The sequence below is a fragment of the Tachysurus vachellii genome, chromosome 26, assembly GCF_030014155.1.
Source record: "Tachysurus vachellii isolate PV-2020 chromosome 26, HZAU_Pvac_v1, whole genome shotgun sequence".
Taxonomy (NCBI): domain Eukaryota; kingdom Metazoa; phylum Chordata; class Actinopteri; order Siluriformes; family Bagridae; genus Tachysurus; species Tachysurus vachellii.
Window position 1 is genome coordinate 16,054,350 of NC_083485.1, and position 10,000 is coordinate 16,064,349.

The 10,000-nt window shown below is 44.8% G+C and overlaps 1 protein-coding gene across 5 annotated transcripts in view; it reads right to left on the reverse strand.

Annotated features, from left to right (window-relative positions):
• The window catches only part of zbtb20 (zinc finger and BTB domain containing 20), an 82,437-nt gene that overhangs the window by 30,447 nt on the left and 41,990 nt on the right, over nucleotides 1–10,000 (reverse strand). The window lies entirely within an intron of this gene.

Below are 10,000 nucleotides of genomic sequence, written 5' to 3' on the forward strand. Positions count from 1 at the left end.
CACACACACACACAGAGAGAGAAAAAAAAACAGTGTTATTTAATACCACTTTCACATTCAGGAAAAAGGTGAAAAAAGGAAAGGCCGATTGTGAGGCACACACACACACACACACACACACACACACACACACACACACACACACACACACACAAACACACACAGTTACATTTGGATGTGAAGATTCCACCAAATGACTGATTCACTATAATGTTCACTCAGAGATACTGTGTGTGCGTGTGTGTCTGTGTGTGTGTCTGTGTGTGTGTGTGTGTGTGTTTAAAACAAAGGATGTTTTGATTTCACTTCAGGGACTGCAGTTTTAGGAAAATAATCCACACTGGTGTGGTAACAGTAACAATGAAGAAGTGATCTGTATATAAAAGTAAACACAATACACACAACTCTCAGTACACTGACCTCATTTATCACAATATCCATATTATACTGTCATATAGCCCAGCCTTATTAAACACACACACACACACACACACACAGCCTTTATTGTTGTAGCACAGGACAAAATTAATAAAACCACCATTGCAGGGTGTGTGTGTGTGTGTGTGTGTGTGTGTGTGTGTGTTTGTTAGAGCCATTTCAATGAGGATGAGATATTCCCTGCTCTGATCTATACTTTAAACACACACACACCTAGAAACACATTTGTGATGTGTGAGCATGCGAGCATATGTGTATGTGTGTGTGTGTGTGTGTGTGTGTGTATGGGTGTGTGTGTGTGTGTGTTTGAGAGACTACTTATATAATGCTTTAATTTTGAATGGGCTAACCCAGATTCATCACACACATAATGTGACTGCAACACACACACACACACACACACACACACACACACACACACACACACACACGCACACTAATCATAATAAGATTTCTAAAGTGGTGTTACAATAATTTCTCTCTCAACATTTTTCTCTCTTTTTGCTCCTTTTCTCCCTTCTGCGCTCTTTTGACATGCCACTTTCTTGTCTTTCTCTCTCCATTTCTTCCTTTCTCTCTCCCTCTTTCTTGTCTCCATCAGACTTTTCCCCTTGTCTCATCTTTATCTTTTATCTCTCTCTCTCTCTCTCTCTCTTCTGTTAGTCATCTTCAGTACGCCAAAGACCTTAAAAACTTCATCAGGCCACATGTCCTTACTCGCCCTCTGTGCACACACACACACACACACACACACACACACACACACACACACACTCCCTGTCAGAAGCGAAGAATAAGGAATAAAGCTCTTGATTAGCCTCCTCCTCCTAAACACACTCTCTTTATTATCTGGGAGCTTTTTAAACTTTGTAAAAGGTCTCAGTGTCGAGTCACATGCACGAGGAACGACTGAACACGCGCCAAACGCTGCGAGAGCGCGACACGTTGCCCCGTGACCGCTGCCTCCCAATTAGCGCACTCCGCGCTCGCTGCTATTGGCTTCATCTCACACACTTCTCTTTATAATGGCCGAGAGTTTTCTTTCCAAAATGTTGGTTTTCATCTTTTTCCCCTTTCGTGTGTTTTGCGCTGCGCCGTAAGCTGCGGGGTCACGACGAGACACACACACACACACACACACACACACACACACACACACGTGTCATTAAAAACGTGTATTAAAATTCAGCTCATCAGAATGGGATCTCAGGCTGCGCTCTGGAGGACGTTGACGCGGCGCACGCTGTTGAGTTTAACGAGGACACGTGACACGCCTCTGACTTGGCGAGCGCAGGATTGGACCGCGTTAAACAGCCAGTAGGAGGCGGGGCTTGGGCGGGGCTTTGAGTTATTCAAGAGGAGAAGTGAAGAAAAGTGAAATGTGAAATCAAGACCTCAGCTTCAAAATAATGTACGTTTTAGATCCCAGAGTTTTTAATGAGTTTTATGTTAAAGTGAAAATCTGACATTAAACACATGAAGATCCACAACATGTCTGATTTCATTTCGTCTGCTCACTTCACATCCAGTGTCACTGACTGCTGTGAGGTCACACACTGTAGTCTACATCTATAGTGATCAGGAAGCTATTTTTGGGACACAACCTCAGCGTGTGCTTAAGACTTGTGATCTGTGACACAACTGGTGGTGTCGTCTGGGAGGGACGAGTGTATGCTCTCTCTCTCTCTCTCTCTCTCTTCTTCTCTGTCTCTCTCTCTTCCTCTCTCTGTCTCACTCTCTCTCTTCTTCTCCCTCTCTGTCTCACTCTCTTCTCTCTCTGTCTCTCACTCTCTCTCTTCTGCTCTCTCACTCTCTCTCTTCTTCTCCCTCTCTCTTCTTCTCTCTGTCTCACTCTCTCTCACGCTCTCTTCTCACTCTCTCTTCTTCTCTCTCTCTCTCTCTCTCTCTCTCACTCTCTCTGTCTCACTCTCTCTCAAGCTCAGTCTCTCTCACTCTCTCTCTTTCTGTCTCACTCTCTCTTGTGCTCTCTCTCTCACTCCCTCTGTCTCACTCTCTTCCTCTCTCTCACTTCTTCTCCCTCTCTGTCTCACTCTCTCACGCTCTGTCTCTCTCACTCTCTCTTCTTCTCTTTCACTCTCTCTCTCTGTCTCACTCTCTCTCTTCTTCTCTCTCTCTCACTCTCTCTCTCACTCTCTCTGTCTCACTCTCTCTCACACTCAGTCTCTCTCACTCTCTCTTCTTCTCTCTGTCTCACTCTCTCTCATGCTCTCTCTCTCACTCCCTTTGTCTCACTCTCTTCCTCTCTCTCTCACTTCTTCTCCCTCTCTGTCTCACTCTCTCTCACTCTCTGTCTCACTCTCTCTTCTTCTCTTTCACTCTCTCTCTTCTTCACTCTCTGTCTCTCTCTCTCACTCTCTCTCTTCTTCTCTCTCACTCTCTCTCTCTCTCTGTCTCTCTCTCTCTGTCTCACTCTCTCTCTCTTCTTCTCTCTCTCTCTCCTCTCTCTCTCTCTCTCTCTCTCTCTCTCTCTCTCTCTCTCTCTCTCTCCTGAGAGCTGCTCATGTATGTGGAAGAGGGCAGATGGCTCATTCCTGCACAAACCTGTGATACAGATGTGTTTGACTTCACGAGACTCAGACGAGGCTAAACATCCTCATAGGTCAAACATCTTTTTGTCTTTAGTCTTGGAATGTAAACTTATGAGCCTTTGAGGCTAAAGAAATAAAACCACAGCTAAATGTTTTTTGATTTATTTTTGCTGCCTGATGATAATTATGGTAATATTCACATAACTGGATATTTATATTGTAATATATATATACAGTCGTATGCAGGCGGCCGATTGCAGGTTGTTCTCTTTGTCTCTCCTCTGAAGAGTGGTGACATGGAGGCGTCAAAACAACTCTCAAATGACCTGAAAACAAAGACTGTTCAACATGATGGTTTAGAGGAAGGCTACAAAAAGTTATGGCAGAGATATAAGCTGTCAGTGTCCACTGTGAGGAACATAGTGAGGAAATGGAAGACCACAGGTACAGTTCTTGTTAAGACCAGAAGTGGCAGGACACGTAAAATATTGGAGAGGCGAAGGATGGTGAGAAGGTCAAAAACAGCCCACAGACCACCTCCAAAGACCTACAACATCACTGTACAGGAGAGTGATGTGAAAGAAGCCTTTTCTTCTCACACGCCACAAACGGAGTCGCTCGAGGTCTGCAAACGCACATTTGGACAAACCAGCTTCAAGGTGCTGTGAAGTGATGAAACAAAGATTGAGTTATTTGGTCATAACAAGGGCCGTTATGCACGGTGGCAAAAGGACACAGCAATCCAAGAAAAACACTTGCTACCCACAGTAAAGTTTGGTGGAGGTTCCATCATGCTGTGGGGCCGTGTGGCCAGTGCCGGTACTGGGAATCTGGGTAAACTTGAGGGTCGCATGGATTCCACTTAATATCAGCAGATTCTTGAGAATAATGTTGAGGAATCAGTCACAAAGTTGAAGTTACGCCGAGGCTGGATATTTCAACAAGACAACGACCCAAAACACTGCTCAAAATCTACTCTGGCATTTATGCAGAGGAACAAGATCAATGTTCTGGAATGTTCTGCCATCCCAGTCCCCAGACCTGAATATCACTGAACATCTGTGGGGTGATGTGAAGTGGGCTGTCCAGCTCGGCAACCATCAGACCTAACTGACCTGGAGATGTTCTGTAAGGAGGAACGGTCCAAAATACATTCATCCAGAATCCAGACACTCATTACAGGCTATAGGAAGTGTCTAGAAGCTGTTATTTCTGCTAAAGGAGGCTCTAATAAATAATGATGAGATTTTTCTGTTGGGGTGCCCAGATTTATTTAGTTTTGATTCATATTGCGCACTTTAGTGTCCTTCAGTTATTTAATAGATCAAAATGAAACTGCTGATAAAACACCAAATATTTATAAATGAAAATCATGGAAATTGTCAGGGGTGCCTAAACTTTTGCATACGACTGTGTGTATATATATAAAAGTATGATGCTCATTGCAGGTGACCAGTGGTTTGAACTGTAGAGTCTGCAGCACAGATCCTCCATCATGCTGGTGGTGGTGGTTTCTGGCTGATTTGGCTCGGTGCACTAGTGAGCAGTTGAAGGTTGGGAAACAGACGTACTGTACAGAGGATTGCACAAACGTCATAGAGCTGTTGCTGCGATACCCAGTGAGGAATGTACGTGTTGCTCTCTTTGCCAGATCACTCTGTCTATGCCCGATGGCTCAGTGTGTGTGTGTGTGTGTGTGTCTGTGTGTGCGTGTGTGCATGTGTGCATGAGTATGCGTGGGTGTGTGTGTGTGCCAAAACATGGAGCGACCAGTAACTGTCGGCGTGTACCAGGTGCCAGGACTTATCCTGCGCTGCCAAATGTGGCGCGATCGCCATTTTCAACAAGTAGAAATTTGAGTGTGTGTGTGTGTGTGTGTGTGTGTGTGTCTTAAAGGCAGGCTGGAAGTAAAGGAGCTCTCTCTCTCTCTCTCTCTCTCTCTCTCTCTCTGTGTGAGGGTTAATGTAAAAGGGTGTGGTGAAATATGAGCCTGTCATTACACACAGGGAAAAAAACAACAAAAAGGCCACAAAATTGATCTGATTAACGTATTTATCGCACTATAGCGCGAGATCTCTGTGTGCAAAACTGGCAGCGGTTCCACCGGCTACACACAATACACAAAAAACAACAACAAAAACAATCAACAGGAATGTAAACAGTGGTAAATAATCAATAGTGTGTCATGATGAAGCACACGACCGCTCCAGCTCCTCCTGTGGGGTCAGGTTTTCAGTCCATCCATGCAGGAGTCACACCTGAGTCTGTTGAAAGCCAAGATTAACCGTGGCTCCTGCTTGATCGGTGTGAAAACCTGCCCCCATGCCGGCCCTTTCAGGATAAAATCACACACCCTGCTTTAAATGGATCAAAACTATGTGTCATGTTTAAGAGGTTAACGTCATGTACGTGCTGTCAAGTAGCTGAAGCTGAAAGTGGAGAGGAACTGGAGAGGAACTGGAGAGAAAGTGAAGAAGAATTGGAGAAGAAGTGGAGAGGAACTAGAAAGGGACTAGAGAAGAACTGGAGAGAAAGTTTAGAGAAAGTGGAGAGGAACTAGGTGGCAATCTGAAATGAGAAGCATTCAACAACAACAACAACAACAACAACAACAACAACAACAACAACAACAACTTCTCTCCAATTACTCTAAACCAGGGGTGTCCAACCAGTCAGAGACCAAGAGCCACATTTTTTACTGTGCTACCGCTAAGAGCCACATCATACACACGGGCGCATCATACACTTGGGCACATCATACACTTGGGCACATCATACACACGGGCACATCATACACATGGGCGCATCATACACATGGGCGCATCATACACACGGGCACATCATACACACGGGCACATTATACACACGGGCACATCATACACACGGGCACATCATACACATGGGCGCATCATACACATGGGCACATCATACACACGGGCACACCATACACATGGGCGCATCATACACATGGGCGCATCATACACACGGGCACACCATACACACAGGTACATCATACACATGGGCACATCATGCACATGGGCGCATCATACACACGGGCGCATCATACACACGGGCGCATCATACACACGGGCGCATCATACACACGGGCGCATCATACACACGGGCGCATCATACACACGGGCGCATCATACACACGGGCGCATCATACACACGGGCTCATCATACACACGGGCACATCATACACACGGGCACATCATACACACGGGCACATCATACACACGGGCACATCATACACACGGGCACACCATACACACGGGCACATCATACACACGGGCACATCATACACACGGGCTCATCATACACACGGGCACATCATACACACGGGCTCATCATACACACGGGCACACCATACACACGGGCACATCATACACACGGGCACATCATACACACGGGCACACCATACACACGGGCCCATCAAACACACGGGCACATCATACACACGGGCACACCATACACACGGGCACATCATACACACGGGCACATCATACACATGGGCACATCATACACACGGGCACATCATACACACGGGCACATCATACACACGGGCACACCATACACTTGGGCACATCATACACACGGGCACATCATACACACGGGCACATCATACACACGGGCACATCATACACACGGGCACATCATACACACGGGCACATCATACACACGGGCACATCATACACACGGGCACACCATACACACGGGCACATCATACACACGGGCACATCATACACACGGGCACATCATACACACGGGCACATCATACACATGGGTACATCATACACATGGGCACATCATACACATGGGCACATCATACACATGGGCACATCATACACACGGGTACATCATACACATGGGCACATCATACACATGGGCACATCATACACATGGGCACATCATACACATGGGCACATCATACACATGGGCACATCATACACATGGGCACACCATACACATGGGCACACCATACACATGGGCACATCATACACATGGGCACACCATACACATGGGCACACATGAACATCACCTTTTGTTCCTGCCATTTTGAGAGTGAACTTGACACAAATTGTTTGCTCAAATGATTTTGCTCCTACTGGGAAACTTTGAGGTATTTTCATCCCACTCACGTGCGCGTTTGACGTAAATACCGTATTGAACTCAAGCGAAGCGAACACGCACAATAAAAAGACACGAATACAAACTTCGACATGAACGTAAGAGCCGCATGAAACCGGGCAAAGGGCCGCATGCCACATCAACAGTAACAGAACAAACAAAAAACTACAACAACAGAGTTACAGGAAGTAAAAAGGCCTGAACAATAACGTAACAAACGTGAAAAACATGTGAAAGTCAGAGTAGAGTCAAGGTCGTGGTTTCCTTCCAGCTAATGTGTGACATGCTCCGATACCCGACAGGGAGTCGTCTGAACATCCTGACCACCGCTCTCGGGACACAGGAATTCTGGTGGGTGTCTGACACGGAACACTCAGGGAACACGGAAACATCAGAGGATGAAGTCCTGAAGTCCTAACACATGTATTTAAGTGAAAAATGCAGCTCTCAGATGCTCCAGCTGTTCCTGAACAAGGCCGCGCTTCTGTGTACGATACAAAGCAGTTCGGTTTCAGACGCACTGTACTCACATTTATCTAAAAAAATGTCTACTAACGTCCTTGGAGCGTCGTTGTGTGAGGACACAATATCTTATAAAAGATGCTTTGTGTGGGACTGAGGCCCAGTGACGGCTTGGGAAAAAAAACTTTCATCAAAGCTAAAACGCCCTTGGTCTGGAATCGTCTAGAGACAGGAGAAAGAGACACAGAAAGGGACACAGAGAGACAGAGAGAGAGAGAGAGAGAGAGAGAGAGAGAGAGAGAGAGAGAGAGAGAGAGAGAGGGACACAGAGAGACAGAGAGAGAGAGAGAGAGAGAGAGAGAGAGAGAGAGAGAGAGAGAGAGAGAGAGAGAGAGAGAGAGGGACACAGAGAGACAGAGAGAGAGAGAGAGAGAGAGAGAGAGAGAGAGAGAGAGAGAGAGAGAGAGAGAGAGAGAGAGAGAGAGAGAGAGAGAGAGGGACAGAGAGAGGGACACAGAGAGGGAAAGAGACACAGAGAGGGACACAGAGAGACAGAGAGAGACAGTGAGAGACAGTGAGAGACAGAGAGAGACAGTGAGACAGAGACAGACAGAGAGAGAGAGAGAGAGGGACACAGAGAGACAGAGAAAGAGAGACACACACACAGAGAGGGACACAGAGAGACAGAGAGAGACAGTGAGAGACAGTGAGAGAGAGACAGAGAGAGAGACAGAGAGAGAGACAGAGAGAGAGAGAGAGAGAGAGAGAGAGAGAGAGAGAGAGAGAGAGAGAGAGAGAGAGAGAGAGAGAGAGAGAGAGAGAGAGAGAGAGAGAGAGAGAGAGAGAGAGAGAGAGAGAGAGGGACACAGAGAGACAGAGAGAGAGAGAGATAGAGAGAGAGAGACACACACAGAGAGAGACACAGAGAGACAGACAGAGAGAAAGAGAGAGACAGAAAGACACACAGAGAGAGATACACAGAGAGAGACACAGAGAGAGAGAGAGACAGAGAGAGAGAGAGAGGGAGACACACAGACAGAGAGAGATAGAGAGAAAGAGAGAGAGACAGAGAGAGAGACACACACAGATAGAGAGATTGTGAGAGCAAGAGAGAGAGAGACCAAGAGAGACACAGATAGAGACTCGCAGAACTCCAGCGTCTGTTTTTCATATCTGAATTCAGTTGAAATCTCAGCTCGATGTGGGAATTGTGTGGAACAGCAAATATTCCTACCATTAAATCAGATTTATTACACTGCTGATCCTGAATCAGCGCTATTCCAGAAGCACCTACTGTAGGAAAGTCGGAGTGCTGCGTTCCTCCACTCATCAGCTCATGATAGAGGACAGAAGAGTGAGATGACGCCCGTCACGGCTCCCACTCTCTCTCTCTGTGCTCAGAACAATGCCGAGTGTCTGATCATTAATCACATCCTGCCTCAGACTTGCCGTCCGACTTCAGTATAATTAGACCTTTCATTAGACTTCATCCTTGGAAATCCTCCTTATAATCCCAAACAAACAGAATATCAGGGCTTTCAGGACTCGACACTTCAGTACCATCTCTGAGTTCAGAGGTCATGTGGGAGAACTTCAGAACTTCAGCAGGAACACACTGATACCTCTTTATAATTATACTGAATCTTTATACTGAGTCTATATTCTGAATCTTTATACTGAATCTTTATATTGAGTCTTTATACTGAATCTTTATACTCAATCTTTATATTGAATCTTTATACTGAATCTTTATACTGAGTCTTTATACTGAGTCTTTATACTGAATCTTAATACTGAGTCTTTATACTGAATCTTTATACTGAATCTTAATACTGAGTCTTTATACTGAATCTTATACTGAATCTTTATACTGAGTCTTTATACTGAATCTTAATACTGAGTCTTTATACTGAATCTTTATACTGAATCTTTATACTGAGTCTTTATACTGAATCTTTATACTGAGTCTTTATACTGAATCTTAATACTGAGTCTTTATACTGAATCTTAATACTGAGTCTTTATACTGAATCTTTATACTGAATCTTAATACTGAGTCTTTATACTGAATCTTTATACTGAATCTTAATACTGAGTCTTTATACTGAATCTTTATACTGAATCTTTATACTGAATCTTTATACTGAGTCTTTATACTGAATCTTAATACTGAGTCTTTATACTGAATCTTTATACTGAATCTTTATACTGAATCTTTATACTGAGTCTTTATACTGAATCTTTATACTGAGTCTTTATAGTGAGTCTTTATACTGAGTCTTTATACTGAGTCTTTATACTGAGTCTTTATACTGAGTCTTTATACTGAGTCTTTATACTGAATCTTTATACTGAGTCTTTATAGAGAGTCTTTATACTGAGTCTTTATACTGAATCTTTATACTGAGTCTTTATAGAGA